Source organism: Puma concolor, chromosome B3 (genome assembly GCF_028749965.1).
Source record: "Puma concolor isolate L17-30 chromosome B3, mPumCon1.1.hap2, whole genome shotgun sequence".
NCBI classification, from domain to species: domain Eukaryota; kingdom Metazoa; phylum Chordata; class Mammalia; order Carnivora; family Felidae; genus Puma; species Puma concolor.
In genome coordinates, this window is record NC_141672.1 from 148,380,787 (window position 1) to 148,408,009 (window position 27,223).

The 27,223-nt window shown below is 58.2% G+C and overlaps 1 long non-coding RNA gene across 1 annotated transcript in view; it reads left to right on the top strand.

Moving 5' to 3' along the window:
- Nucleotides 1-24,599, top strand: part of LOC147580517 (uncharacterized) — a 160,444-nt gene extending 135,845 nt beyond the window's left edge. The window contains exons 5-6 of the long non-coding RNA XR_015253017.1: nucleotides 18,829-18,943; nucleotides 24,570-24,599. This is a non-coding gene — a long non-coding RNA (uncharacterized LOC147580517). The remainder of the gene's footprint in view (nucleotides 1-18,828; nucleotides 18,944-24,569) is intronic.
- Nucleotides 24,600-27,223: the final 2,624 nt, after the last annotated feature.

The window sequence follows — 27,223 nt, forward strand, 5'->3', positions numbered from 1 at the left end:
AGTCTGATGGTGGAGGCTCTGCCTGATGGTGGAGGCTGTCTGACGGTGGAGGCTCTGTCTGATGGTGGAGGCTGTCTGATGGCAGATGCTCTGACAGCGGAGGCTCTGATAAAAGCTGTCTGACGGTGGAGGCTCTGATGGCAGAGGCTGTCTGATGGCAGAAGCAGTCTGATGGTGGAGACTCTGTCTGATGGCGGAGGCTGTCTGACGGTGGAGACTCTGTCTGATGGCGGAGGCTGTCTGACGGTAGAGGCTCTGTCTGATGGTGGAGGCTGTCTGACGGCGGAGGCTCTGTCTGATGGCGGAGGCTGTCTGACGGTAGAGGCTCTGTCTGATGGTGGAGGCTGTCTGACGGTGGAGGCTCTGTCTGATGGCGGAGGCTGTCTGATGGTGGAAGCAGTCTGATGGCAGAGGTTCTGTCTGACAGTGGATGCTGCCTGACGGCAGAGGCTGTCTGTCTGATGACCTCTGTCCCCACGGTTGGCAGCAGGGCCTTTCAACCAGGAGCAGCCCACCGCGCGTGGTACTTCTGTCTTTGTGGTGGGAGGTACAGGTTGCAATGCTTCATCTTTTACTTTGGAAGAAATGTCCCAGCACATGCCTGACCGTGGGGCCCTGCAAACCGTATGGATGTGGCAGGACTTCGCGCTGTTTATCTCCAACGCGCTGGGTGCACGTGTGACCGTCACCTCTTTCTCATCTGAATGGGCAACCTAATGCCGTTGATGTAATGGCCACCGTGACACGGTGTGGTGTGCTTACGTGCGCTGTGACGTAGGACGTCTGGACGGTCCAGGTCTCTTCCGGTTATATCAGGATGGAGGATAGGAGACTTAGTGCGTGTCTGGGGCAAAGCCATAAGGGTGTATTGTTGCCTTTCCCACGCGGACGCAAGCTGTCTCTGATCCCCTTTTCTGAACGGACAGAAAAGAGCACACTTACACGTCCCGGAAGCCGGGTTCGTCCGTCACAGCGAGAACCTGCGGTCGCAGTCGGGTTCTGACCTGGCTGAGCTGGCAGCCGTCCCCGGCCGCCCCCGGTACCGTGTGCTCTCTGCAGGTGCCAGGTGCACGAACCACCTGGGGACACGAGGGGACGGCCACCCCTGCCTGCTTTCCATCTCCGAGGGCAGTGGTTTCTTCCACCACCTTCCCAGAGGCGTTATGTGAGTTTTGATTTACCGTCTTGTCCGGTGGGGGGGAGTAATCTCAGAGGCCTCCATCTGGCCTGTCCACGCGACGGCCAGTGCCCCACGGGCCAAGGACCCAACGTGCCGGTCACCTGCCCTGCCAAGTGTGTCCATGAAGTCGGGGAAAGGGATCGCTGTGCGGGTCCGTGGCTGCAGAGGGCCCTCAGGAAGTTGGCCCTGGGCAGGGACCCATCCCCCCACACGGCCCTCACATCTCTGCACCCCAACAGCAGGGTCGCGATGGCATTTGGATCTCGGGGGGGGGTCACTGTCAGCTGTGACAAACAGTTCTGGAAGTATGTGGTCATTCTCCTTGCCTGGCTGTCCGGTCGCCCTCCTGAGTGGCTGACGGTCCTTTTGTGAGAGGGCTGGATGATTATTTGGTGTATGTGTTGGCCAGAAAGACGAGACGGTCCTTCCGTCTGGAGAGACGTCTCCTTCCTCCTGGAGACCCAGCCTCCCGTTCCATCAGTGACTCTCCGTCTGAAATTCGACTCCGGCACGAAGACAAGACAAGGGTTGGTGACATCGTATTGGGGCAACTGCCATAAGCCTGTTGGTCATCTGACTTCTGCTGCTGCTGCCTGCCGGCCAGTGTCCTCATCCACGGCCCATCTGTTCGGCTCTGAGGAGCTCCCCGGCCACGGTCCCTCGCTTCAGCTCAGGTCATGATCTCACAGTCCGTGGGTTCGAGCCCCATGTCGGGCTCTGGGCTGACAGCTCGGAGCCTGGAGCCTGCTTCGGATTCTGTGTCTCCCTCTCTCTGCCCCTCCCCCCACCACTCGTGCTCTGTCCTCTCTCTGTCAAAAATAAATATTCACTAAAAAATACGCATTAACTCTGTAAAAGAAAAATATATACTGAACAAAGAAGAAAGTCAGAATCTCCCGTGTAGCCCACACTGAAAGGAGCTTAATCAGGCTCCACCTTTGAGAAGATTTTCAAAGAATTTGTGGACACATGTTAAAGCCTCCTAAAGGGGTGTCAATTTTACTAGTCTTCTCTTTTTTATTTTTTTAACGTTTGTTTATTTTTGAGAGACAGAGAGAGAGAGAGACAAAGCGGGAGGAGGGGAGAGGCAGACAGCTCCAGGCTCGGAGCTAACAGCACAGAGCCCGACGCGGGCTCGAACCCACGAGCGGTGAGATCACGACCTGAGCCAAAGTCGGATGCGCAACCGACTGAGCCCCCCAGGCGCCCCTGTATTAGTCTGTTCAAAGAACCATTATTCGGCCTGGTCGTCTGCATTATAGACCTGTCCCCTATTTCATTAATCCCCATTCTTTTCTTTATTATTCCCTCTGTCCTGTAGTCTCCCGCGTAACCAATTCCCTGCATCAAATTCATCCCCTTGTTCCCTGATACAGGTCTCCTCCTCCTTCGAATGTTGGGAAAAAACCAAAGGAAACAAAACTCTGACACACACACCCCATCCTTCACTCGCGCGCTCACACACACACACACACACACACTCACACTCACACTCACACTTTACTGACTTGTGGACAGATTCAGGAGAAGTCTAGACTCCCTGTAGCTCCTCACTCATGGGCCTCGACCGCAGACCCCGGCCGCCATGTTGGTATTTTTCCAAAGTGATAATTTGGGGGTGCTGAGTCAGCGTCCTTTCCCGCTGTGCCCTGCTAACCAAAGTGTGGAGTGCTGCATCAGCCGGCCCGCGGCCCTGGGACCAGATCATGTCCACTGCATACGGGCACCAGAAGCACAGCCTCCATCCGGAGCTGGGCCCGACCCCCGGAATATTGCCAGATGGTTGCCCCCGATGCTTCAGGTAAAATGTTCCTGGAAAGGGTCATCATTCAAGGTCGGCGTGTACTCGGGGATCGATGCCAGGACTTCATCCAGAAGACTCTCCTGACCACCGTGAACGTGTAGCTCTTGCCCCGTACTGGGACAGACGTTCACCTTGACATCAGACGTCTGCTCTCTTCAGGGCCGATGCAATCCCGCTTCCCCTCTGCCTTCCCATCACTGAGTGCCCGTGGCCACAAAGGTGGTCTTTTGCCCAGATGGTAGCTTGGCCAGAGGAAGTGGTGTTCTTGTGGAACGAAGTCATCCCTCAAAAGTACTGGATTTGCATGGTCTTATTCTCTCTCACTCATACATAAATTTCCTGGCGGCCATCCCACCACCAAAGCTCCAGGCAAGGCGAGCGCACTGGCCCCCCGTAGAAGCACATGGTGCAGGACCTGTGTTCCTCCAATGACGAGAGGAGGTGGGAATCCTGCCTGCACCCCCAGACCCGGAGAAGTGTGGGAGGAAGAAGACAGTCGGGGCCAAGAAGCAGGTAGAGAGACAGGTGCATCCTGACTCTCTCCCAGCTGCAGCGAGCTTACCTTTACTTCCCCGGAAGGTTCCTCGGCTCCTGGAGGGGAAGGACAGTGGCCGGCATTTTCTGGTCCCCCTACAAGGTCACAGAAGCTGATGGTTCATCTGGGAGGTGTGACCGGGCCACAGGGAGGGCTGTTGCTGTGCGGTCAGGGGTGCCGGGGCTCTGGACTCTGTGACCAACCCCGCCAGGAACTGACTGGGCATCCAAGCCAGACATCAGGGGCGTGTGGCCCCAGAGGGGGTTGAGGTGGAGTCAAGGGAGTAGAACTTGTGAACCCAGATGGGACCAAGACGATGGGCTTCCGATGCTGGTGTCAGCAGGGCTCCTGTCCATCAGGGAACAGCAGTGCCACCAGAGAGACTGGAGAGCTGGAAGGGACGACTGGCCGGTGGCCCATAAGGACCTGAGGTCTTTCCCTTCACCACTGGGTCACACAAGCCACCTCCCCGCTATACCCAGACACCATCTCGGGCATGAGCAAGCTGACAGGGATATAAAAGACAGAGCATTTACCCAAAAGGAGCTGAATTCTCTAAAGAGACCGTTTTGAATTATTAGATCAGACTGAGTTTCCTTGGATCAATTATGGTTCATAAAGAAGCTAGGGGCGCCTGGGTGGCTCAGTCGGTTAAGCGAGGTTGCTTAAGGTCATGATCTCGCGGTCCGTGAGTTCGAGCCCCGCGTCGGGCTCCGTGCCGACAGCTCGGAGCCTGGAGCCTGCTTCGGATTCTGTGTCTCCCTCTCTCTCTGCCCCTCCCCCGTTCACGCTCTGTCTCTCTCTGTCCCAAAAATAAATAAATGTTAAAAAAATTTTTTTCTTTAAAAAGAAGCCATGCTTTCTTTGCAAATCTTCACTTAGAAATTTGCAAACCTGGTACCAGTTGGTATGTAAGCATCACGCTTTTGTTGCCAGAAGAAAGGCCAGCACGGAGAGGGCCGAGTCTGAGCCAGGCTGTTCTCGTGACCCTTCCCCACAGGCATCGGAGGCAGGGGGCACCTGCAGAGAGGAGTTTTTCCTTCTAGGGGAAGATAATTGGCCTGGACATTGCTTTCCCCCAGTTCCGCCCCAGGGAAGTTATTACGAAGCACGTAAGATATCTCTTCGAGAACAAACACCCCAGGCCCCTCTTAGACCCTCCTTCCTCCGCAGAGCTTGGGATCTGGGGGACGCTCCCCGCTCAGGCTTTGGCTCTGACGGGGCAAGTCCGGAAGCTTTCCCGGGCTTCTGGTCTGTCAGTGGGGATTGAGACACACCTAGCCCTCGTGCCTCGTGGCTGCGGCAGGAGCTGCTGGAGGCGAACAGGACCAGGAAGGTGCAAGTTCTGTGCTCATTCCGAGCTTCCAGACGCCTTCCTGTTCCCGCGGGTGTTAATGATGGACATCGATGGAAAGCCATACTTCCCCACTTCTCCGTGCCAGGAAGACCCAGGGGAAAGAAAGTAGTTTTTGGAGCATGGCCTGGCAGCTAGGCTTTACAGAACATTCTGGAAATGATTTACAAAACCAAAGCCTGATGGGAGCCTCCCGTTCCCCCACACTGGGCTGGCATTGCTGGGTCCCGTTACAGTCGGTTGCAGGGTTGAGGTTAGCCCACGGCACCTATGTTTGATCACAAGGAAGTCACTCTTTCGTGGACAGATCGGAAACGGCGCTCCGGGGCACACGAATTAGCAAAAGACAGCCCCCGTGGGCAGAGCAGACACGGAGGGGCAGGCCCTCACGTTCTTCTGTTGATGTCGCCTCCGCCAGGGAGCAAAGCCTGGCGGGTGTCAGGTGCCTGCTTTCTCCCCCAAGTGCCTCGATGCTGGCACAGCCGGGCCACAGCTGCCTGGTGGGCAGCCGGGTCCTGCTGGCGAAGGACACCCGCAGGCGGTCTGGTCCGACCACCCCACCCCCGTCTCACGGCGGGAACACTCAGCCCCAGCGCGGGGCCAGAGGGGAGCCCGCTAGCAGGATGGGCGCTCAGCAGAGCAATAGCTGGGCCCCGCCCCCGCGCCACCCAGGCCATCCACGCGAGGCGCGACGTCAGCAGGGGCCGGGGGAGCATCCGAGGGCGCCAGGCTGCCTCCGAACCCCAGCTGTTGACAAAGGGCAGGCTGGCCTCGGGGGATGCACGGGGACAGAATCGTGGCTGCCGGCCGTCCTCCCACGTGGGAGCACCATGGGCTCCCATGTCCCCAACCCAGGGGCTGATGCAATCCTTCAGCAGGCCTCTCTGAGCACCGACTGTGTACCTGGGACGCTGGGGGAGGGGGGCAGAGCCTCTGCCACGTGGACTGCCCCGTGCATGAGGATCTGGCACACGGGTAGTCAGGTGTGCGTGGCACGGACCTCCAGGGGACACACAGGCGCGTGGGAGCAGCGAGGAGGTGGCCGCGGTGGCCCCATGTGACAGCGGTCAGAGGCCAGCTCGAGGGCCAGTCTCTGCAGTAGTGTCACCAGAGGAAACACAAGTGTTGCCGCCTCCTCCGTCTCTGCGGCCCCCTCCCCCCCCTCCCTAAAGCAGAGGAGAGACCACTCACATCTCGAAATCAAGCTTGCTGAAGCCGTGGTCCAATTGGGCCCTGGGAGATTGGCTAAGTGGTACTTTGTTTTCCTGGTGCATCCGCCTGGACGGCATCCTTTGTTCATGTTCAAGCCGCCTTCATTAATATGAAGCCCCCCTCCTCTGCCCACCTGCCCCAGCCCAGGCCACCAAAGCCCAGCCCCTCGTCTGCAGGGACGGAGAGGGTGGTCTTCACGTGCAGGGCAAGGGCCGGTCGGAGGAGAGGGCTCCCGGCAATGCCGGCCCTCAGGACAGCACCGGGGGGGAAGCTGGTCCCCCCAAGTCAGGCTCGGCCCGGCAGGGGCCTCGGTGACAAACCACTGCTTGTTACGCGCCCGCGCTGCACGAGACACGGCTCGGCGCCTCGCCCGAGCCACCACGTCCTGGACTGCTCTGCACAGCGTGCGGAGGGATCGAAAATCCACGGCCCCGTTTACAGATGGGAAAAGTGAGGCTGAACAAGGTCAAAGAACTGCCTGGGGTCACCCGGCTGGTAGACGGCAGAGCCCAGACTCGACTGCGTGCCAGGATGCCACGTGACCTGTTACGGGTGCAGAACGAGAGTAAGCCAGAGAGCCGGGTGCCCGAGCCAGGATGGAGCAAGACAGCCGTGGCCCCACGGACGTGAGGAGGAGGGGGCCGCCCCAGCCCCCACAGCGGAAAACCAGGGGAAACCGGGCCTGTGGCAGGGACTCGTCGGGCTAGCAGATGACGTCTGCCCCCCGACCGGACTGTTGCTCAGGGACAGACTTGTTCTCCCGGGGAGTGTCAGCCACCCCAGATGCCGTGGACTGAATTCTACCTCCCGAATGATGCCGAAGTCCTAGCCCTGGGACCTGCGCCTGTGACCTTATTTGGAAATTGGGTCTCTGCAGATGATTAAGTAAAGATGGGGTCACTGGGGTGGCCTTAATCAAGTGTGGCTGGTGTTCCTATAGAGAGGAGGAAGTTGGACACAAACAGCGAGGCGCCCTGTGCACATGCGGGCAGAGGCGAGACGGATGCACCTGCCGGCCACGGAGCACCACGGACTGTCAGCAAAGCAGCAGAAGGCAGGAGACGGGAAGGAACAGACCCTCCCAGCCCTCAGAAGGCTCCCTCCCTGCAGAGGGGCTGGTGTCGGACCTCCAGCCTCGGAAACGGTGACATTTCTGTTGTGGAAGCCACCTAGTTTGTCGTACTTTGTTATGTGAGCCGGAGAAGCAAACACCCCACCGCTGGGACGTGTGAGCCGCTCGGCCCCTTTCCCCGGGGGAGTCCCAGATTCCAGGAAGTCCTGCTGCCCTCACCGGCCTGAAGGGACCCGACAGTGCTGTCTGGTGCCAGGAAAGGCCAGAAAGCACTTGACCTCGGCCCAGGACTGACCCCTGCCGGGTCAGGTGAGCACAGGTAGTGGGTCCCTGGCTACAGGAAGCCAGGCAGAAGGTGGCTGCACTCAGGGCCGGGTGGCAGGGATGGTGGCTGTGTCCTGTGCTGCTCCGGGGACAATTAGCATCAGAAGATTAGGTGCATAGTGGGCCACTCATTTTCTCTGCCCGTCACCGCTGTCTGGCGGAGAATTGGAATTCTTAATCCCCCCCCATCCCCGCCCCTGCTCTCAGCGAATGCATATTAAACTGTTTGGACAGCTTGGAAATTTTGTCGCAGATTCTTGATGAGCTCATATGTCAGGACGAATTTGCAGCCTTGTTTTCAGCTCAGTTCTTGAGTCAGGGCTTCAGGGGATCGGCTTCTCCCGAGTCTACCACTGAGGCTTGGCAGGTGGCGATGGTCCCGGTGAGCCCACGAGTGGGTCTGATGTCCGGACCCACCAGGAGCCCTCTGAATTTTGCTCAAGGAACAAACAGCGAGCTTTCTGCCTGACTAAAAGTGCACGTGCAGCCTTTGCCGGAGACCCCGAGAGGCCGGCGAGAACATCCGTGAAGCTTCCGGCTCGTTCTGGCGTGGGACAAAGGCCGCAGGGTGCAGGGGGAGAGGGCGGCGGGTAACACCGTGGGGCGCCCACCCCAGCTCTGCTTGCCGCTGACCGTCCAGCTTGGGCCGGTCGCCCACGCTTTTCTGAGTTTCCTCTTCCTCGCCAGCAGCGTGGGGGCAAGTGGGACAGAAACCTTACGGGGCTGCTGCCAATAGTGAGGAAGTACGTGTATAAGGGTTCTTTCTCCGTGCCCTCGCGTGGTGTCCGTGAAGGAGGGAGGTTCCTCGTGTGAAACAGCAGTGTCTCTTCCTTCACCCTCTTCCTCTCCGTCATCCTCCCTCGTGCCTGGTTCCTGTCGCCGGTCAGAGAAACTCTGCAGGACTCTCCCACGGAAACGGTGCTGAGCCACAGGCCGGGGTCCAAGCCCCTACAAACGCTACACAGAACACACGGCCGTTTCAACAGGTGGTCGATCTCAGCGTCACTACCAAGACCCTTTACCCTGCGGCCCCCGTGCCGAGCCCCCGGGTGCCGCGTGCCAGTCACGCCGACGGCACGTCCCACGCGCCACGCTTCAGGCGCTCCGTCAGCCACGTGAGGCGGGTGCCCGGGCCGTCGCTCAGCCCTGCTCCACACGTCCTCACGATTCCCCAGAACCGCCCCCACTGTGCCCTCTAGTTCCCGGCCTCCTCCTGCCCAGTGTGTCCCCGCTGTGGCCCGGGAGACCCCCACCTGCAGGCACAACGGCTCCAGAACCAGCCCGAGGACTCACGGAGGGACGCGAGGGATCCTGCCGTGCCGGGAGGGCCCTGGGGTTGAGCCGCCCTCTCCACATCCACAATCAGGTGGCCTCTGGGCCCCACGCCTGGTCCTCTGGGCCCCACGCCTGGCCTTCCTGGTAGAACCTTCAGGACTGCGTTAGCCGGCCATTCTACTACTGCCTGGCTTCCTCTTCCGTCCCGAGCAGCCTGGGCTCCCAGAGGAGAGGCCAGCGGTGCCCCGGGCCCGATGACGGGGCAGGTCCGCTGGTCAATCAGCGCTTACACTTGCCACACGGCACCGGCCCAGCCCGGCTCACTGCTGCCCCGGGCTCCCGGCCATGTTGGACTCCGGGTCACCAGGTCGCGGTGGGGCTGGAGGGTGGGAAGCTCGTGTTGACTTGGAGCAGCTGCCCAGGCAGGGGGAGCCGCCCCGTCTGCTCACGGCCCACCTCGTGGCTGGGCTCTGTGGTGAGGTCTGGGGGCCCGGCCCCACGTGGGACCCCAAGCCAGATGGCGGCGGGTGGCACGTGTGTGCAACGATTAACTGCCACACGGTGGCGGCTTGTTCTGACCACGGTGGGGCTGGAGAAAGAGGTGGATAAAAGAGCTGAAGGTAGGAGATGTAAATCTTATGTCGAAGGATGGAGATGAGGGCTTTCTTGGTTGCTAGAAACAGGAGCCTTGAGCCAGCTTAAGCCCGAGGGTGGCCACGGAGGTGGCTGTACCGAGGACGCGGGGACTCGGCCGGCAGAGGAAATCCGAAGTCCCGGGCGAGGCCGCGGGCCGGCTTCTGGGGCAGCTCTCACTCCTGTGCTCTGCCCGGCCCTGTCCTCGACGTGGCCCCGGCCCCCGGCCCGGTCCTGTTTGCTGTAGTGTCCGCACAGGATCCCGGGGGTGTCGCCCACGAGCACGGGGCAGCCGGGCTGGCGGCCGCTTTCTTAAATTCAAATTCAAAATTTGGGAGAAAGGACTCGACTCAGCTGGAACCCAGCACAGCTCGAGTTAGGTGGCCGGGAGATGGGGCCGCGTGGGACAAGCACAGCTCCCTCTCTGTGACTGCGTGGACGCGGGAGAGCGGGATCCCCACCCCCACTCAGAGGCCTATTCCCGGAGAGGCAGGACCAGGTTGCAAACCGAGCAGCGGATGTTCGCTACATCCCGCCCTCCGACTGCTCCCGCGGGTGTGCACGTGTGTGCGTGCATTGCACGAGTGTGTGTGTGAGTGTGCATGCCTGCGTGGGCACTTGTGTGTGCACGCCTGTGGGTCTGTGTGCATGTGCAGGCGTGTGTGCGCGTGCGTTGCACAAGTGTGTGTGTGTGTGTGTGTGCATGCATGTGTGGGCACTTGTGTGTGCACGTATGTGGGCATGCATGAGTGTGTGGGCACTTGTGTGCCTGCATGAGTGTGCATGCCCGTGTATAGGTGTGCGTGCGTGTGTGGGCATGCACGCATGTGCGTTGCACGAGTGTGTGTGTGAGTGTGCATGCCTGCGTGGGCACTTGTGTGTGCACGCCTATGTGTGGGTCTGGGTGCATGTGCGGGCGTGTGTGCGCGTGTGTTGCACAAGTGTGTGTGTGTGTGTGCACGCGCATGTGTGGGCACTTGTGTGTGCACGTGTGTGGGCATGCATGAGTGTGTGGGCACTTGTGTGCCTGCATGAGTATGCATGCCTGTGTGTAGGTGTGCGTGCATGTGTGGGCGTGCACGCGTGCATTGCATGAGTGTGTGCGTGACCATGCATGCCTGCATGGGCACTTGTGTGTGCACGTGTGGGCGTGCATGAGCCTGTGGGCACTTGTGTGCCTGCATGAGTGTGCACGCCCGTGTGTAGGTGTGCGTGCATGCATGCGTGTGCGTTGCACGAGTGTGTGCCTGAGTGTGCATGCCTGCATGGGCACTTGTGTGTGCACGTGTGTGGGCGTGCATGAGCCTGTGGGCACTTGTGTGCCTGCATGAGTGTGCACGCCCGTGTGTAGGTGTGTGTGCATGCACGCGTGTGCGTTGCACGAGTGTGTGCCTGAGTGTGCATGCCTGCATGGGCACTTGTGTGTGCACGTGTGTGGGCGTGCATGAGCATGTGGGCACTTGTGTGCCTGCATGAGTGTGCACGCCTGTGTGTAGGTGTGCGTGCATGTGTGGGCGTGCACGCGTGCATTGCACGAGTGTGTGCGTGAGCATGCATGCCTGCGTGGGCACTTGTGTGTGCACATGTGTGGGCGTGCATGAGCATGTGGGCACCATTGTGCCTGCATGAGTGTTCACACCCATGTGTAGGTGTGCGTGCGTGTGTAGGCATGCACGTGTGCGTTGCACGAGTGAGTGTGCATGCCTGCATGGGCACTTGTGTGTGCACGTGTGTGGGCGTGCATGAGCGTGTGGGCACGTGTGCCTGCATGAGTGTGCACACCCATGTGTAGGTGTGTGTGCGTGTGTAGGCGGTAGGCGTGTGCGTGTGCGTTGCACGAGTGTGTGAGCATGCATGCCTGCGTGGGCACTTGTGTGTGGGCGTGCACGAGCGTGTGGGCGCTTGTGTGCCTGCATGAGTGTGCACGCCTGTGTGTAGGTGTGCGTGTGTGTGTTGCACGAGTGTGTGCGTGAGTGTGCATGCCTGCGTGGGCACTTGTGTGTGCACGCCTGTGTGTGGGTCTGGGTGCATGTGTGGGGTGGGCACACGTGTGGGTGTACAGTCTGGGGAGCACAGTCTGGGGAGCACTCCTTCCACTCTCTCTCTTTCAAGGGTGCTTTGGAGGAACAGAGGGGGCTGAGGGGAGTTCTAGGGTCCCGGGCTGCTCTGGCTTCTCCTCAGGGTCGTGGTGGGGACACTAGCTTCCGTGCCACACGGACGCAGGGCAGACGTGGTGGCTGGAGTCGGCACGGGCATGGAACTGGCCTCCAGCTGCCTGGATTTCCGGCGACATCCGTGCGTGACACACACGTCCCCATTCTCAGCTCCGCTCTGTCCACGTTCAGGGAGGCTCTCTCAGACAGGAGCTGGTCTCTCTCTGGAACCATGGAGGCTGCTGCGGGAAGTAACTGGAATGTGCTGGAATCCTCCGGTAACACTAGCGAGTGGAGCCCCGGGGGCAGACGGGAGGCTTCCCCGAGCGTCCCTTTTGGGTGGCGAGGAGCGCGTCTTTCCAGACAGGATAGGAAGCTCCTTGCCAGCCTCCTTCTGCCCGCCTCCCTGCCGGCTCAGAGTCTCCACTCCCGGCAGCAACTTCCACGCTCGTCACGTTTCATTTGGCCCGTGGTGGCAGAGGGACTCCGGCTGGCCCAGCTTAGCGAGGACGTTTCCTGCTCGGCAGCTGGGGAAGTCACGGGGTCCACGCCACGACTGAACGGCCAGGCCTCGAGGTGCTCGGGGACCAGGCCGGCCCGGGGCTCTTGGCTGGAGGCCTTCGTGGGCCTTCCCACGGCGGGCGTCCCACCTAGCTGTCCAGTGGCACCCGGGCGCCGTGTCTCAGTCGGAGGGCTGGGTTTCTGGTGGGGACGATCGAATGGCCCAGCTCGAGCCAGAAGCCCACCTGGTGGCCAGGGAAGCAGAGCACACGACACAGACGCGGCTGATGGGGGTCTTTTGGTGACAGCGGGCGGCCACGGGGAATCGGCGATTGTGACGAGCCGGGCGCTCACCCCACGGCGTCTACGCGGACCTGGAGGCAGATGGGCTTTGCTGTCCGCACGGCTGTTCCTCTTTGATTCCTTACAAGGGACCCCCGGCTTTTGCCAAATTCCTTCCGCGTCTCTTCCTGCAGCGTATTTAGCAAACCGTAGATGTCACTCACTTTATCGCCACGCGGAAACCCACGCTCCCTCCCAGGCTCTCTCAGCCCCGAGCTTCCCTGCCCTTGTGTGCGCTCAACGTGTCCTTCTGTCCACAGGGGAACGTTCGAGAACCGCGTCCGAGTTGGGGGGCGTGCGTTATCTGTGACGTCGTTCTCCGCCTTCTCACGTCAGCATCGTTACTGTGTTTAGATTTCTTCCCCACCAAACGCTCTGCAAACACATCATCATCTTCCGGGATTTAGTGCCGTGAAGGCAAAGCCTGAGCCAGCTGACTTTCCTTTTTGTGCGAACCCGGATTTCTCTGCCTGGGCACTGCCTCCACTGTTTTCATTCCCTTTGGAGCGTTTTGTTTGTTTTGTTTTGTTTTCTTGTTTTATTTTGTGGAAGGAGAACTGCAGAAGTGACGATGCGCACAGGCTTCCTCTCCAGTAAGACCCGCGTGAGCAGCGGAAGGACCCAGCAAACACCAGAACCCCCACGACTCAGCCGTGCTCCACGATCCTGGGTGCCGCGGGGTCCAGTGTGACGGCCGCGGCTGTCCCGGCGGGCAGCACGTCCGAATTCGGGCGCGTGGGTCCCGGAGGCGGGTGGGGCAGCGCATCTGGGGGGTGTCAGGGGGCTTAACTGAGACAAGACGGAAACGAAGCTGGTCTGAGAAATAAAGTATCTCCAGGCGACGCCGTGGACCTCGTGGCGCTCAGAGGTCACACGCCGGCAATAATAACACACGACCGCCTGGTTATGCGGCTCGCTCCAAAGCGCTCAGAGGCCGGGGTGCTGGGTTGCAGGTAGCAGGCCGGTGAGTGGACGGAGGCTCGGGTCCTCAGCAGGTGCGACAAGGACAAAGGGCCGAGGAAAGCGGGGTGTGCGGTGCCTGGTGGGTCCAGACTTCAGGGCAGAAGTGAGGACAGAAGCTGAGGGGGGAGGGGGCCCCGGAGGGTCGGACTCGGGACGAGGTTTGCAAGGAGGCTGAAGAGAATTTCATGTGAGAGGGAAAATATTTCAGCCGACCGAGACCTGTACACGAGTAAGTTGACTTTTATTAATTTCCAAATTTCCAGAGTGCCCTTAATTTCTGTCTCTGGTCCTCCAGCCCACCCTCCGGCTGATGTCCTGATCCTTTCAGAAGACGCCGCCCCTCCTGGGAGTTCAGGTTGACTGAGCCAGAGCCCGGTTCACAGAGGGCGGCTCCCCTCCCTCTTTCTCTGTGGACCCCAGAGCCCTGGCGGGCTTTTCCGGCCACGGTGCATCATCCGTGGCCGGAGCAGGAGTTTGCTGCCCGTGCCCTGGATCAGGCTGGCCGGTGCCCGGTCAGGCGGACCTTCCCTCGGCCCGGCCAGCTGTGTGCACCTGTTTCAAAACCTCCCGCTTTCAGAGACGATGCCCGCCTTTCGGGGAGACTTTGTCTTGACTTCTCTGCTGCAAAGGCAGGAAAATTTTAAGACACCAAAGACAGAGTTTCCAGATGTTTGTCCTGCCCCTCAATGTCCCACTCAAGACCATGGCAAAGCCGCGTCCAGCGGTCACCTGCCCCGTCTTCAGCCTTCTGTGAGAGCTCGGACCGCTCCGTATCTAAGCAGTCCCGGACCCTGGCCTGTGAGTCTCCTGGACGGACGGACAGAAGCAGCTGGCCAGACCCACAGCCCAAATCCCAACTCCGGACGCTGGTGCCGCTGTGACTACTTCCCTCCGACACGGCCGTCTTGCGGCAGAAATGACGTGTCGCTGCGGCACATCACACCCACCCTTCCGTCACCAGAGGCGGTTTTAAGGCTCGGGGACAAAACTGACTTTATTTTTGAGAAGTCACTCAAAGCGTGAAGGGCAGATTTATCTCTGCTATGAGGGGACACTTGGGGACGATGAGAGACCTTCTTAGGCAAGACTTCAAATACTCATCCCTTATTGCAGTGAGAAGGAGGACGGAGACCCTGGAGGCACGTTCGCCGTAGAATCTCAGTTCGCGTGTCCCACGTCCCTTCCCTGGGGACAAAGTAAATGCGTTCAACAGACTTAAGGCATCTTCTAAAGCAGGTGTGCGCTCGGGGGTCACAGGTGCTCCCATGAGCACTGCTGGGACATGGGTCCACACGGGACCCTGTGACCGAGGGCCCCTCAAGGGGACACCACAGCCCTTTCAAGGGAGCCCCCACCCCAGCCACGGACTCCAAGGCAGAAAACTCCCGTGATGCTCCCGCTAGCCCCCGGCCCCCCACTCAGGGCCCTGGGAGCCTCTGGCTGGGTTTCCGTGTCTTCAAGGTCATGCAGAATACGTGTGCGGGCGCTGGGCCCTCCGTTCGCGGTCTAGGCACGTGGCACTCCTGTCTTAATGCCCTCGTCATGTGGGACTCCCCTGAACTGTTTTCAATTCCAGAAGTAATGGGAGAAGGGGTCAAGCAGATGCCTTCCTGATGACCCATGGACTTGGAGGGAAATTCTCTGCGAGCCCCACCCTTCCTTAGGGACCTCCTGGAAGGTGGAGTGCTGGCCCGGGCCCTCCCTTTGACCATGGGAAGACCCCCCACCCCAAGTCAGTTTCTGTGTCATGTGATGGGGGTGCACGGCTAGGCGCCCTCATTTGTCTGCGTGAATCATGTGACCCTGTGCCCTTTGGAGCTACAGTTGTGGGGGGGGGGCGTTGGTGCATGAAGGGTGACCCTCAGGCTGTCTCCCCACCCCCCGCCCCAGCGCGTCCCCAGCCCAAGGACCTCAGTGGACGTCGGAAGGCACGGGAGATAAAGGCTGTCCCCTCGGTTCATGTGGGGACAAACAGAGGCCTAACGCACCCTCCGTGTCCCCCAGGGGGTCAGGATGCGGCCTGATGCTCCTGATCCCCGCTCCCCCTTAGCGGTTCCTCCTGGGGATGGGCCGACCCACGCATCCCAGTTTGCACAAAACTGTCCCCTCTCTGTCAAGTTCTGCGTCCCCGCAGCTCCCCGATCCCCAGTCCCTCCGCGGGGCCAGCGCTCGCTGAGTAAACTGCGCCGATCTTCGTTTAGGCCCCAGGCCGTCCTCCGGAGCCAGAGCATTTGCCCCCATGGTAAATGCTCCCCAACGACCCAAACACCTCCGGCGCAGCCTTCACATGGGGGAGGGGCAACGAGGGGCTGGGGGGGGGGGCGGGTGGCAGACGCACCGGCTGCCGGTCACCTTGCGAGGACCGCACGCAGGCATCTGAGAGGCGGGCAGAGTCCGGGGCGCTGCGGGGCGGCGGGCGGCCCGAAGGTGAAAGCCGCCGGAGTTGAGTTGAGCCAGGAGGACGGCCAGCACTGAGACCAGGAGGGTCTTCTCCCACGGAGCCCTGGTGGGACAGCAGCCGTTTGGAAAGGGACTCATTTGCTCATCAGGTGAGCCCGTCTGTTGTCCCAAGAATCGGTCTAGTCGAGGAGAAACCCGTGGTTCGAACAAATGAGTGTGTAGGCAGCTCCTGAAAGACACAGCGAAGGCATTTTAACTTTCTCTTCTTGGGTAGACTTTTCTTCTGAAATCCCACGGTCGTGCCAACGTTACTGGTTTCTGAGGGAGCCGCACCATCTGCACCAGGCCAGGGGCTCCCATGTTTATAGGTGAATCTTGGTCATGAGATGCCACCAACAGCTGAGCGGGGACACGGAGACCTCACGGAACTGGGGTCCCTCGTCCGTGCAGGGGTTGGGATGGCCGTTGCGCAGCAGGAGCGAGGAGCGATACAGAGCGGACGGGCCTGGGAGTCACCGCTCCCGTGGCCTGGGGGGAGCCATCTGGTCAGATGTCTGCTGGTGGTCCCTCTCCTTGGTCGCTCCACCCGGGACCCCCGAGTGTTAGCACGGCCTGGCCTCCCTTCCTGCCTGTGGACGTGGGCAGGGGTGAGGGGATGGGAAGAGAGCTGAGCGGGTCCCTGGGGAGTCGGGCTTCTTAGACAGGAGCACACTCACCCCGACGGGTTACGAGGCCCAGAGTCCCAAGGGGCACAAGGGGAGCAACGGGCACAGGATCAGGGAGAGGCAGCCCGGCAGGGGCGGGGAGGGCTGGGGAGGGCGAGGCTGGGGGCGGGCAGGAGAGCGGGCAAGGACTTCCCGGGTGACCAAGGAGCACAGGACGCAGGGGAGGCTGAGGGTTAGCCAGGCTTCCCAGTTTCCCCAGGGCTGGCGCGAGAGGCAGGGGCCGGGCAGCGGGTGACCCCCAGGAGCCTGTCTCCGAGGGGCCCGCAGCCTGAGATGCGGCCACCCCGGCTGGACGCAGGGCCGCGGGCCTCGTTCGGGCGTCAGCTGTGGTCGCGGCTGCTTTTCTAACCACAACCCTGCGGCCGCCGGGACGTGATCGCACCCGGGGCTCTGGCATATGGTTGCTTATTACCCATAATGTCCCCGCTGCTGTGAATTTTCTCCTTTTCATCTTTTTTTATGAGTATTTTAATGGGAAGGTAGGGGGAGGGCGCGTCGGGCTGAATCTGCAGATGGTAATTTGAAGGCGCATTCCCCCGGCGGTGGCGCGTTCTGGAAGGAGCACAGCCCACGGGGACCGGAGGAGCTGCTCCCGGCTTGCAGAGCTGGACCCAGAGTCGGGGGGAGGGGCCGGGGCTGGCAGGGAGGCCAGACTGCGACCAGACGGGGCACAGAGAGAAGGTGTCCCTGTTCTGGCGGCAGGCCAGCGGGAGGGGGCTGGACGCTAGAACCCAGGAGCACGGAACCACTCCCAGCCCGTGTGCACCACCAGGGTGGCCCCGGGGAGCTGACCTGCACAGCGGCAAAGTCACCCTCAGAAGGTCAAAAGGACCCCACATAACGCTCTGCTACTGCCGTCTTGAAATTCATGGTAGTTAAAAAAAATTTTTTTAATGTTTATTTATTTTTTGAGAGAGAGAGACAGCGCGCGAGCAGGGGAGGGTCAGAGAGAGGGAGACGCAGAATCTGAAACAGGCTCCAGGCTCCGAGCTGTCAGCACAGAGCCCGATGCGGGGCTCGAACCCACGACCCGTGATATTATGACTCGAGCCAAAGTCGGACGCTGAACCGACTGAGCCCCCAGGTGCCCCAGGTAATTTTTTTACACAGGGTCCCCACGTTCTCCTTTTCTACCGGGCCTTCCCAATCATGCAGCCATTCTTGTACAGACGCCTCGTGGGTAAGTGTGCCGATCACACCCACATTCCTCCTACACGACTCGGAGCACAGTGCCTCGCACATGCTGTGCCCCAGGGGGGTAAGGTTTTCCCCACACCAAGAAATTCTGCGGCACCAGCCAGGTGTCCTGCAGTGTAAGTCACTTGTGACGCCATCCACCCGGAGACTGTCCCCACCTCAGACACCAGTCACAAGGCCAGGCTGTCTCTTGCGCTTCTGACCTACCTGCTCCGGATGGGAGGCTCCCACGCCCCCCTCTCAAGTTCCATAATTTGCTGGAGGGGCCCACGGAGCTCAGAGCGTCGCTGCTCACCCGTTTGTCATACGAGGACAGGATGAAGGAGGCCGTGAACTCAGATGGGAGGGGCATAGGACGAGGTACGGGGAGGGGTGCCGAGCTCCCGCCCCTCCCCAGGGGCACCCCTCTGCCAGCGCCCCCCACGGGCCCGTGTTCACCGGCCTCTGCTTTTGGGACTTTTACGGAGGCTTCACCATGTGGACGTGATCATCATTTGAGGGACCCTTTTCCAGCCCCTCACTCTGGAGAACGGGCTGGGCGAACTGAATGTTCCGGGCTTCTGACGGCAGCTGGGTCTTTCCCGCGTCCAGCCCCCACCCGGGAGCCACCTAGCATCGCCTCGTTAGAACAAAGGATCTAGGAGCGCGTGTCAGGAACCAGGGTCAAGACCAGGTATCAGAACAGCGGTTCCTGGTGCTCTGATCAGTTGGGAGGTGACGCGGGTTTAAGAGCTGTGTGCCAGGAACATGGACGAGGACCAAATACAACTTTCTCATTATGAATCACAATATCGTAACAAGAAAACGTCTGTCTTGGCTCATATTGTGTTGAAGCCTCCCACGTGCCTGTCGGCCACGCGTCACCCGTCACATATTTGGTGCCGTTGGCCGTTCTGCCACGAAAGCACGTTTCGCAAACACATCGATTGTTTTAAAACATGTTAGTGCGTACATATTAAGGGACTGTATGGTAGGGAATTCAGCGTCTAGAAAGCGACAAATAATTGCTTGTTTTCTTGTTGCCATCTCCCACTCTGTAGTAGCGTTTTCATAGTTCTTATTCGGAGGACAACGTCCTCTCACACTGAAATGATCCTACGTGATTAGTGTAGAAATGACCCTTTTGCGGGCATGCGTTTTCACTTATTGTTTTAACAGATTGCGGAGCGCCAGCTCTGTGTCAGGCCCGATAGAGACTGCACTGGGGACACGGTGATAAATAAAACACAACCCTGGCCCTTGGAATTCTCCGGTAGGAGTTAGAGCTTGGTGAGTATCTTCATTTTGCCTTATTTTCGTTTGGGTTCCTAAGGAGAAATTCCACGAACAGAGATCGCAGGGTCGGAAAAGCCAAGTGCTTTAGTGGCTGCAAGTGCATATTATCAAGTCACTTTCTGACCCACCGTCCCCTGGGCCCCCTGCTCGTGTACCTGCTTCCCTGGAACCCCACCGAGGTTGGGTATTATCATAAAAAAGCATCCCCCAACTTAAAGGGTGTGAAATGGAAGAGAACTGCTTCAGCTCGTGGATGGTTCTTCTAAAGCCCACCCCTCCCCAGTCCCAGGAACCGCGTATTTATTTCAGCCTGACTCCACTCCGTCTACAAGGCACAGCCCCTCTTTCCCTCTACTATGGAGCCGAAGGATGTAATTCTCATTGTGCCTTTCTTAGAATATATTGTGTGACCTTGTGAAATTTTTACAGCCTGCAAAACCATTTCCCTAGAGAGGAACCTTTGCTTCCCTAAAAAGTGCATCTCCCTAGAGCACTAGCTCCTTCTTCTCCCTGCCAGGAAGTGGGCGGGGCCGTTCCAAACTGAAGCCGATTTTATACACCCTCAAGCTCCCGGGGGGCCTCAACCCGGAGACCCACCTTTGAGTAGCCTCTCGGGCACACCTAAATGGAGGCCACATGGGACCAACCTGGGCTGCAGGCGCTGTTGACTCTCAAGCCCCCCAGCGGTCATGTGGGGTATTGCACCTCCTGCAGCCGCAGAGCCCCGCCCACCGCTGCCAAGCTGAGCCAATGGCATCCCCCGCTCCTTGAACAGTTGGTCCAATGGGTGGGCAAGCGGTTCAAGGCAGGCCAATCACAGTCCTGCCCTGAGATTTTTTCCCAATCTGAGCTGGAGAAGAGCAGCCCCTTTTTCCCTTAGTCCTCCATCTATGCACAGAGGTGTGAATGTGGACTTCCAGCTGCCAGCTTCCCCCTTTCCCACCCCGTCCCACCAGCCAGCAGGAGAGACAGCCCCGCGGGTGGGTGGAGAGGCTGAGGAGGCTCCATGCGCGACGGCATTGGTCATCAATTCCGGTCTTCCCCACGGGCAGCTCCCAGCCACATTTTTCCACACCCTTCCTACACTTTCACCATATGATTTAAAAAAACAACTCATGTTTTGTCTTCTTTACTCATTGATGCTAGTTAGTGTATTTCACGTGCGGTAAGAATTGATATTTATTTAAAGTCATGTGGAGTTTCCCCCTCATCTTGTGGGTTTGGTTGATCTCAGACCATAATCATAAAAATTCAGGTCGAATGGTTTGGCGCAGAAAGTCAGTCATTCCGCATGCACGACGTCCCTCGCCATGAGCGAGACACATTCCAAACGCGTCTCCTAGACATGGAAACTCGACATTCCCATCCGAGCCGTCAACCGCCCAAGTGGTTTCTTGGGTTCAGAAAGGGTGGGACTGGCGGTGAGCATTAAACTCCGTTTTGCTCCCTTGCCCTCAGATGCCAGAGCTAAGGTGAACAGCAGCAGCAGTAGTGGGGAGGCGGGACTAGAGCGGCATGCAGCTTCTGGAATATTTTGTCGAAAGCAGCCGCTGGGAAATTGAGATGCTCACCGAGGTGGCAGACAGGTGGGCCGGCAGCCCGGGTGAAAGACAGACGTGAAATAACTTCATTATCTGTGTCGTCCTCCCATCAGGAACCAGCACTGGGTGCTGGGGTCTATTTTTAGCAGAGGCATCGGGTTTTACAAAGATAGTACCCAGCTTTGTCGAAGGCCTCATTTCTTTCCTCTCCTGAGTCATCTGGACTGTTGCGACACTCCCGCCCTCGCACGGGACTCAGACGTGTAAATAACAGCTGCCAGCTTGGACCGGCTTCTTTCTGTACCCCCCCCCCACAGTGGGAGGAGGGAACTCTGTCACCCACCGGGGCCCCTCCACAGTTACCGACCGAAGCACCTGCCTGCCGTCACCCGGCTCCTCGCCTCCTGATGGCCAGGCCGTGGCGGAGAGTCAGAGCCCGGGGCTGAGGCCTCCAGGAAGGACAAGGGAGCAAGGAGACCAAAGTACTCACCACGGCAGTAGCCTTGTGCCCAGCGGCTGCTCCCTTCTCTGCGGCTGGGCCTTCTCGTGCTGCGACAGGTCAGGCTCCACCACGGGGCCCTGGGGCCTACGGCGACGAGGCTGGGGGCCGACCTGGAGGCCCTCGGACAGCAGGCCGTTTGGGTCTCTTGTCGCGTTGGCTTTACGTACATCCGGGCCGACTGGCTAGAGGAAGGGGTTGGCGTGAGAACACGAGAGGGCCCCCACCTGGGACCCAGAGAGCCCGGGGGGCAAAGACCCTGAGGACTTTGTGCAAAGCCAAGCACTTCGTCTTCCTCGCAAGCCACTCTTTGGCCACTGCCTCGTTGCCCCTCAATGAGATGTATGAAGGGAGGGGGTCCGGGCGCTGTTGTGGAGGGGGGCAGGCAGGGAGGGTCGTGGGGAGAGTCCCTGCCGTCCTCCCGGAGGGTCCCACGATGAGGATGATTGAGTGACAGGTGGCATCTAGCTGGGTCCACCTGGGCCGTGCTGGCCAGTGCTGAGAAGAGTCAAGCCATAAAGTGATTGGAACCGTGTGGAAAGGAAGGGTCGTAAATGGTGTATTTGAGGAACAACGTAAGTGTCTATTCATTTCTGTTTGTTTTAGTCTGTTTCCCATATGGCCCCCTTCCTGTTTGCCAGCCCCGAGGATGCGTTCCTCTCACTTCCCACAATGCCCTTCCCCGAGGGCTGTGTGGCTGGCTCCTCCCACGTCACCTCACATGGCCCTCCAGGACCCCTAGCTGATACCTGTTCCCACACCCCCTCCACAGAGGCACCTTCAGCTAAAACACACACACACACACACACACACACACACACACACACACACACAAACCACCCCAGAAATTCTGATTCAAATTCATTGTAAAATAGGAGTTTGGGAGACGAAACGTTCACTTCCGGATGGTTTTTCTCCTTTGGGGTGATTGAAATCAAGTTTTGCAATTCTAGAACTTCATGTGATTATTTCCCAGACGATTTATTAATTCTCATAATTTCACAATCTGCCATTGTCTGGGCTACCTTACTGACTTGTGTCGTCATGGGAAACAGGAAGCGGGCCCGGCTTTCCAGATGGCCAAAGCCCCGGTGGGGACGAAGGATGAACCCACAACGGACAGAGCTCCAATCGTTCGGTAATCGAGTGTTCATTCTCGAGGAGGTTGTTGATCGGGACAATCTGTCGTACTGAAATTAACTAAGGCCCCAGCATCGCCAGATAAGGCAAGAAGATTGATGGGGCCCCGAGGAGACCAGCAGCAAAACTGTTCTCTGGGCCCCAAGAGGAAGGACATGACGATGTTTGGCCCAGTAGAGGGAAGGTTCTGGTAAAGGTCGACATGGGCTCGTAGGAGTCCCAGTCGCCCTGGAAAAGGAGGAAATCCTTTCCATGCTGATGAGAAAGGCACATGCGAGGTGAGGACAGAGTGATGAATGGGGGTGACAGGTGACCTGTCCAGCTCCGTCGGGGGGTGACCCTGGGGGCGCCCCCGCGAGTCAAGTGCTTCGCCTCCGTGTTGCCTCCTGTCCTGGTTTCTGCTGTCACCGCCGGAGAGAGAGGCGAACGGAGGATCCGCGAGCTCCTTCTGGTGGGTAGACGGTGGCTGTTTGGATTGGGTCCTCCCTCGCTTGCTGTTGTCCCAAAGGCTTCCTTCTTCGCAGGGAAGGAGGACAGGAATCCAGCGGGAAGTCGGCATCGACCGTGTGCCGGGACCGTGATGGGGACTGGTCTTCCCAGGTGACCGCAGCCCCTGCCTCCTGGCAGCTCCCAGGCCGGTGGGGGACAGTGCCCCGGCAAGTGCCCTGGGGCGACTTGGGGCAGCAGATGGGGTGATGGAGGGCCTTGCGGGGGCACCCACCAAACTTCAGGGGTAGGGCATCTGAGCCAGGTTCTGAAGGTCAGGCGTGGTTCCGGGGGCTGGAGGAGCCTGGGGCAATGCGGGGAAAGGGGTCAGGTTTGCAGGGCCCAAGACGAAGGAAGATGCATGTGCGTGGGGCCTGGATGTGGCTCCGGAGTGGCCAGAGCAGGATGGACAAGGAGAGAAGGCTGAGAGGAGCCGGGAGACACGGGCGAGAGCCAGCCGGGGAGGGGACCTGCGTCTGCTTCACGATGGGGAGGGGCAGGGGGGAGAGGCTGGGTGACAAAACGTGGGAGCTGTGGTCCAAGGTGGTGGCCACATGTGTGCTGAGCCCGTGGGGCTGTAAAAATAAATACATAAATCAAAATAAAAAGATCCGGGTCCAGAGCAGGGGTGCAGGGGTGAGCTTTACACAGGGGAGAGAAAGTTCTTCATTGTAACGAGACAGGAAGAGGCTGCGGTTAACCGCGGAAGGGAGGGGGAGTCCGCGAAGCTAACAGCTTCGGCTGCCAGCTCCTTTCTCTGTGAGGCAGGTTATAAGTCACCTATTATGTATCAGGCACTCTCAAAATTTTTGTAATTAGTGTGGAGCACTGATTTCAAGGTTGACAAGGAGCACTGATTCTGCAAGAGCGGCCACGGTATTTCTGACAAAGATCAAAGGGAGAAGAGTGAGCTTTCCAGCTTCCCAAACATCTAAGAGTATAGTAAATAAAAAGCGTGGTCCTGTGCTCCACGGAGACGTGGACTGACGGACAGAAGTGGACTCGTGCAGAAACGGGGATTTGAGGACAAAAAAGCAGCTCCTGACTCGTGCTGTCGGCATTTCCAAGAAAGAGAGAACGCCACGAACATCAGGTGTCCCGTTAGGACAGTGACAAATACGGAGTCGCCAGAGTCCCCACGGCCACCGCAGATCTGAGAGCGTGGACAGCGGGCGCGGGAGGGCCGGGGAGACTGGGATGGGAAGTGAGCAGAGGATGTCACCTCCGGAAGGGAAAGGCTGGCCCTAACACGAAGCACGGAACGCGGTTCTGGGTTCGTGTTCACGGCTCCGGCCGCAGGACCGACGTGGGCAGCCCAAGGAAGGCAGCAGCCTCTGGACGGGGTAAACTCCACCGAGAAGGAGCGATGTCCCCGGGGGTCTGGCATCAAAGGGAGGGAGGAAGTCAGAGGCAGAATTCAGAGACCCCTTAGGAGGGAAAGAACAACCCACCTCAACCCCACCAACCTCCCCCGTCAGCATCAGGGGCTACCGTGCATTTGCCTGGGAATCCGACCCATAGAACTCTTGTATAGAATTTCTCCTATAGAAGAAAGCCAGCCAACTCTATCCCAAACTGCCTTGAAAAGAAAATTTAAAATGTGAATCATAACATTTTAGCCTGGGACCATTCTTTTCGCACAAGACCGTGAGGCCAAGTACGACTGTAAGGTGATGCACTTTAGACCAAATCAGATATCCTCGAACTAGCATTTGGAGTCACTGAACAACACATAGAAATAGAAGTTTAGGGGCACCTGGGTGGCTCGGTCATTTAAGCGTCTGACTCCTGATTTCGGCTCAGGTTGTGATCTCAGGGTCTTGGGTTCAAGCCCTGAGTCAGACTCTGTGCTGGGTGTGGAGCCTGCTTAGGATTCTCTCTCTGCCCCTCTCCCACTCATGCTCTGTCTCTTCTCTTTCTCTCTCTGTCTCAAAAAAAAAAAAAAGAAAAAGAAAAAGAAAAAGAAACTCGAAGATTAAGAACAGAAATGTAAGCGAGAGGAAGACACAGAAGCAATGCGAATGCAGGAAAGAAATGGCATAAAAAGGCAAAACCACCTCAAAATAAAAGATAAATAAATCATAACATGCCCAAGGGAAAAAGAGCCAAATTAAATTTTAATAAGGGGCCTTGAAGACAAGGCACAAAAGTAGCCAAGAGAATGAAATTGAGTTAAAGAAGGAAGTAAAAACGGAGCAGAGAGCGAGTTATTGAAATGGAAGTCAGTACGAGTCCCAGAAGAAGAAACACAGCGGAACAGCATTAATATTCAAGACCTTAATCCAAGAAAACTTTGCGGATGTGAGAGAAAACGCACACCTGTGTGCTCTGGAAATTTTACCCGGAGTGGTCAAGTCCAAGATCACTATTAAATAATAGGATCAAATTAGTATTTAATTAGTATTAAATTTAGTATTTAATTGGTATTAATATTAAAAAAATAGTATTAAATTAAAATAATTTAATTATTATTAAATAAAGAATAATAATATTAATAAAGGTCCAAGACCATGATTAAAACCATTAGGATTTAAAGACGAAGAAAAATAATCCTCGGGGTCTCCAATCAGCAAGATCGGACTATTCACAGGGTAACAAACCAGGCAGGCAAGACACTTCTCAAGGGGAAACGTACAAGAGAGGTCAGCGTGGGGCCATATTTTCAGGAAACTCAAGGAAAAGTAGAACGAGGCGCAAGTTTTAGACCCGGTCCCGCTGTCAAGGTGTGTAAGAGGACAGATTTGAATATTCAGGAGCTCGGGGGACACTGTGCACCCACATCCTTCCCAGGGAAGCAGCAACTGATGGAAAGATAACCCGGCAAATTTCATCTGAAGGATCAATGAGCCGGGAAGAAAAGGCAACCTAAAACCAAATGGGAAAATGAAAACAATGAGTCTATTTCAAACGAATAAACACACTGAGGCGGGGGAGACCGAACCAACGCAGGTCAACGTTGAAGTCAATGCCGTGGCTGTGGCTGTGGACCCTCGGTCCAGACAAGCAAAGGGACAGTAAGCCTGGACTCCACCAGGATCGTCTCAGAACGCTGGCTGTGGGGGGTCTGAAACCACACGTCTGTTGCAGCACAGAGCGAGTGAACGCCGTGGGGACTTTGCGGGGACCCAGTTCTCGCCGTGGAAGAAGGGAGATGCAGAACGGGGAAAGAAAGAGATTAATACCCCGTGTAAATAGGTACATATTTCCAAGGTCTGTCCGCGGACAGGACCGGGGAGTATGGTCCCCAAATGTCATTCCCACTAGATGGAAGTAGGTCTCTTGGACGGTGCCTGGCTCTAGGGCAGGAAGAGAATGGGCAACATGGTTCTGAGATACCTTGTGCTGGAAAGTTCCAATGAATAAATGAGTGATATGATGGTGGCCGGTCACTAGGAGGAAGTAACAGGCTTGCAGGGGACCCCACTGGCCAAAGCTGGGATAAGGTGAGCACCAAACTTTGAGCACAAGAGAAGTGGGACCGCTGAATGATGGCCTCCACAGACACGGGGGTCCTAAGCCCTACTGCCTATGAACGTCACTTTATATGGTGGAAGGGATTGGCAGATGTGATTAAAGGGCAGAGAGAGATCTGAACACAGAGAAGAAGTAGACCATCTATGGACCAGAGCCGGGTGCCGCCCTGCTGGCTCTGAAGGTGGAGGACGGGGACAGAAGTGGGCGAATGCGAGGAACGGGGCTCTGGAAGCAGGAAAGGGTAAGGAAGGGCCCTCCCCCGGGGGCCTCCAGGTGGAATGTGGCCCCACCAGCACCTTCATGGGGCTTGGAGAACCGACTGTGGACTTCTGACCTACGTGAGAGAACAGATGTGGTAGTTGGTTACAGCAGCCACGGGAGACTGATACGGTCAGCAGTGGATTATGAGTCAGCAATGCCACGGGAATCCCTGAATCCATTCGGTAGGTGGATGGGGGAAGAGAGAGGGCGGGGATAGGCAACAAGTGAGCGGAGAAATGGACGCGGGAAGGGAGGAGAGGGCTCTCCCTTCGGGTGGAGAGCTATCTGGCGAGTGTACAAGACGTGTGAGCGTCAGAGTAAAGACAGGTCCGGGCAAGAACCACTAATGAACTAGGGGCTCGTTCTGATGAGGGTCAAGGGAAACGGTGACCATGTTGATCACCCCCTGGTCCAGGGTCAGAATCGCTGTCACCAGAGCATCAGAAGGACATCTTGGGCCTCCAGGCGTGAGGCCCCAGGAAAAACAGAGGGTCACGCAAAACTTGAATCCAGGCGTGAGCAAGCCTCAGACCGAACTAACCAGAGGAACGCGCTATGGAATATCGGGCCCCACGTCTCAGGATTGTCAGTGGACGAAGGAAGGCTGTGGAAGGAACGGGTCCGGGGTGACGGACGCTGGGAACCAGGGCTGTGCTGAAAGTGGGCATCGGCGGCCCCACCCTGACCTCACACTGTCCAGCGCTCCAGCGGGTCTCTGGGCTCAGGTGGGAGACCCCGAGGGCAAGGCACCCCGTGACGGGGACAGAAACGACCCCTCGAGCAATGAGGGCCGCCCCGAGCCAGCAGGACCCCGAGATGGACCCCAGGACAGGGACCCGCCTGACCTTCCCCGCCCACCTGCACGGGCCCCCCACCT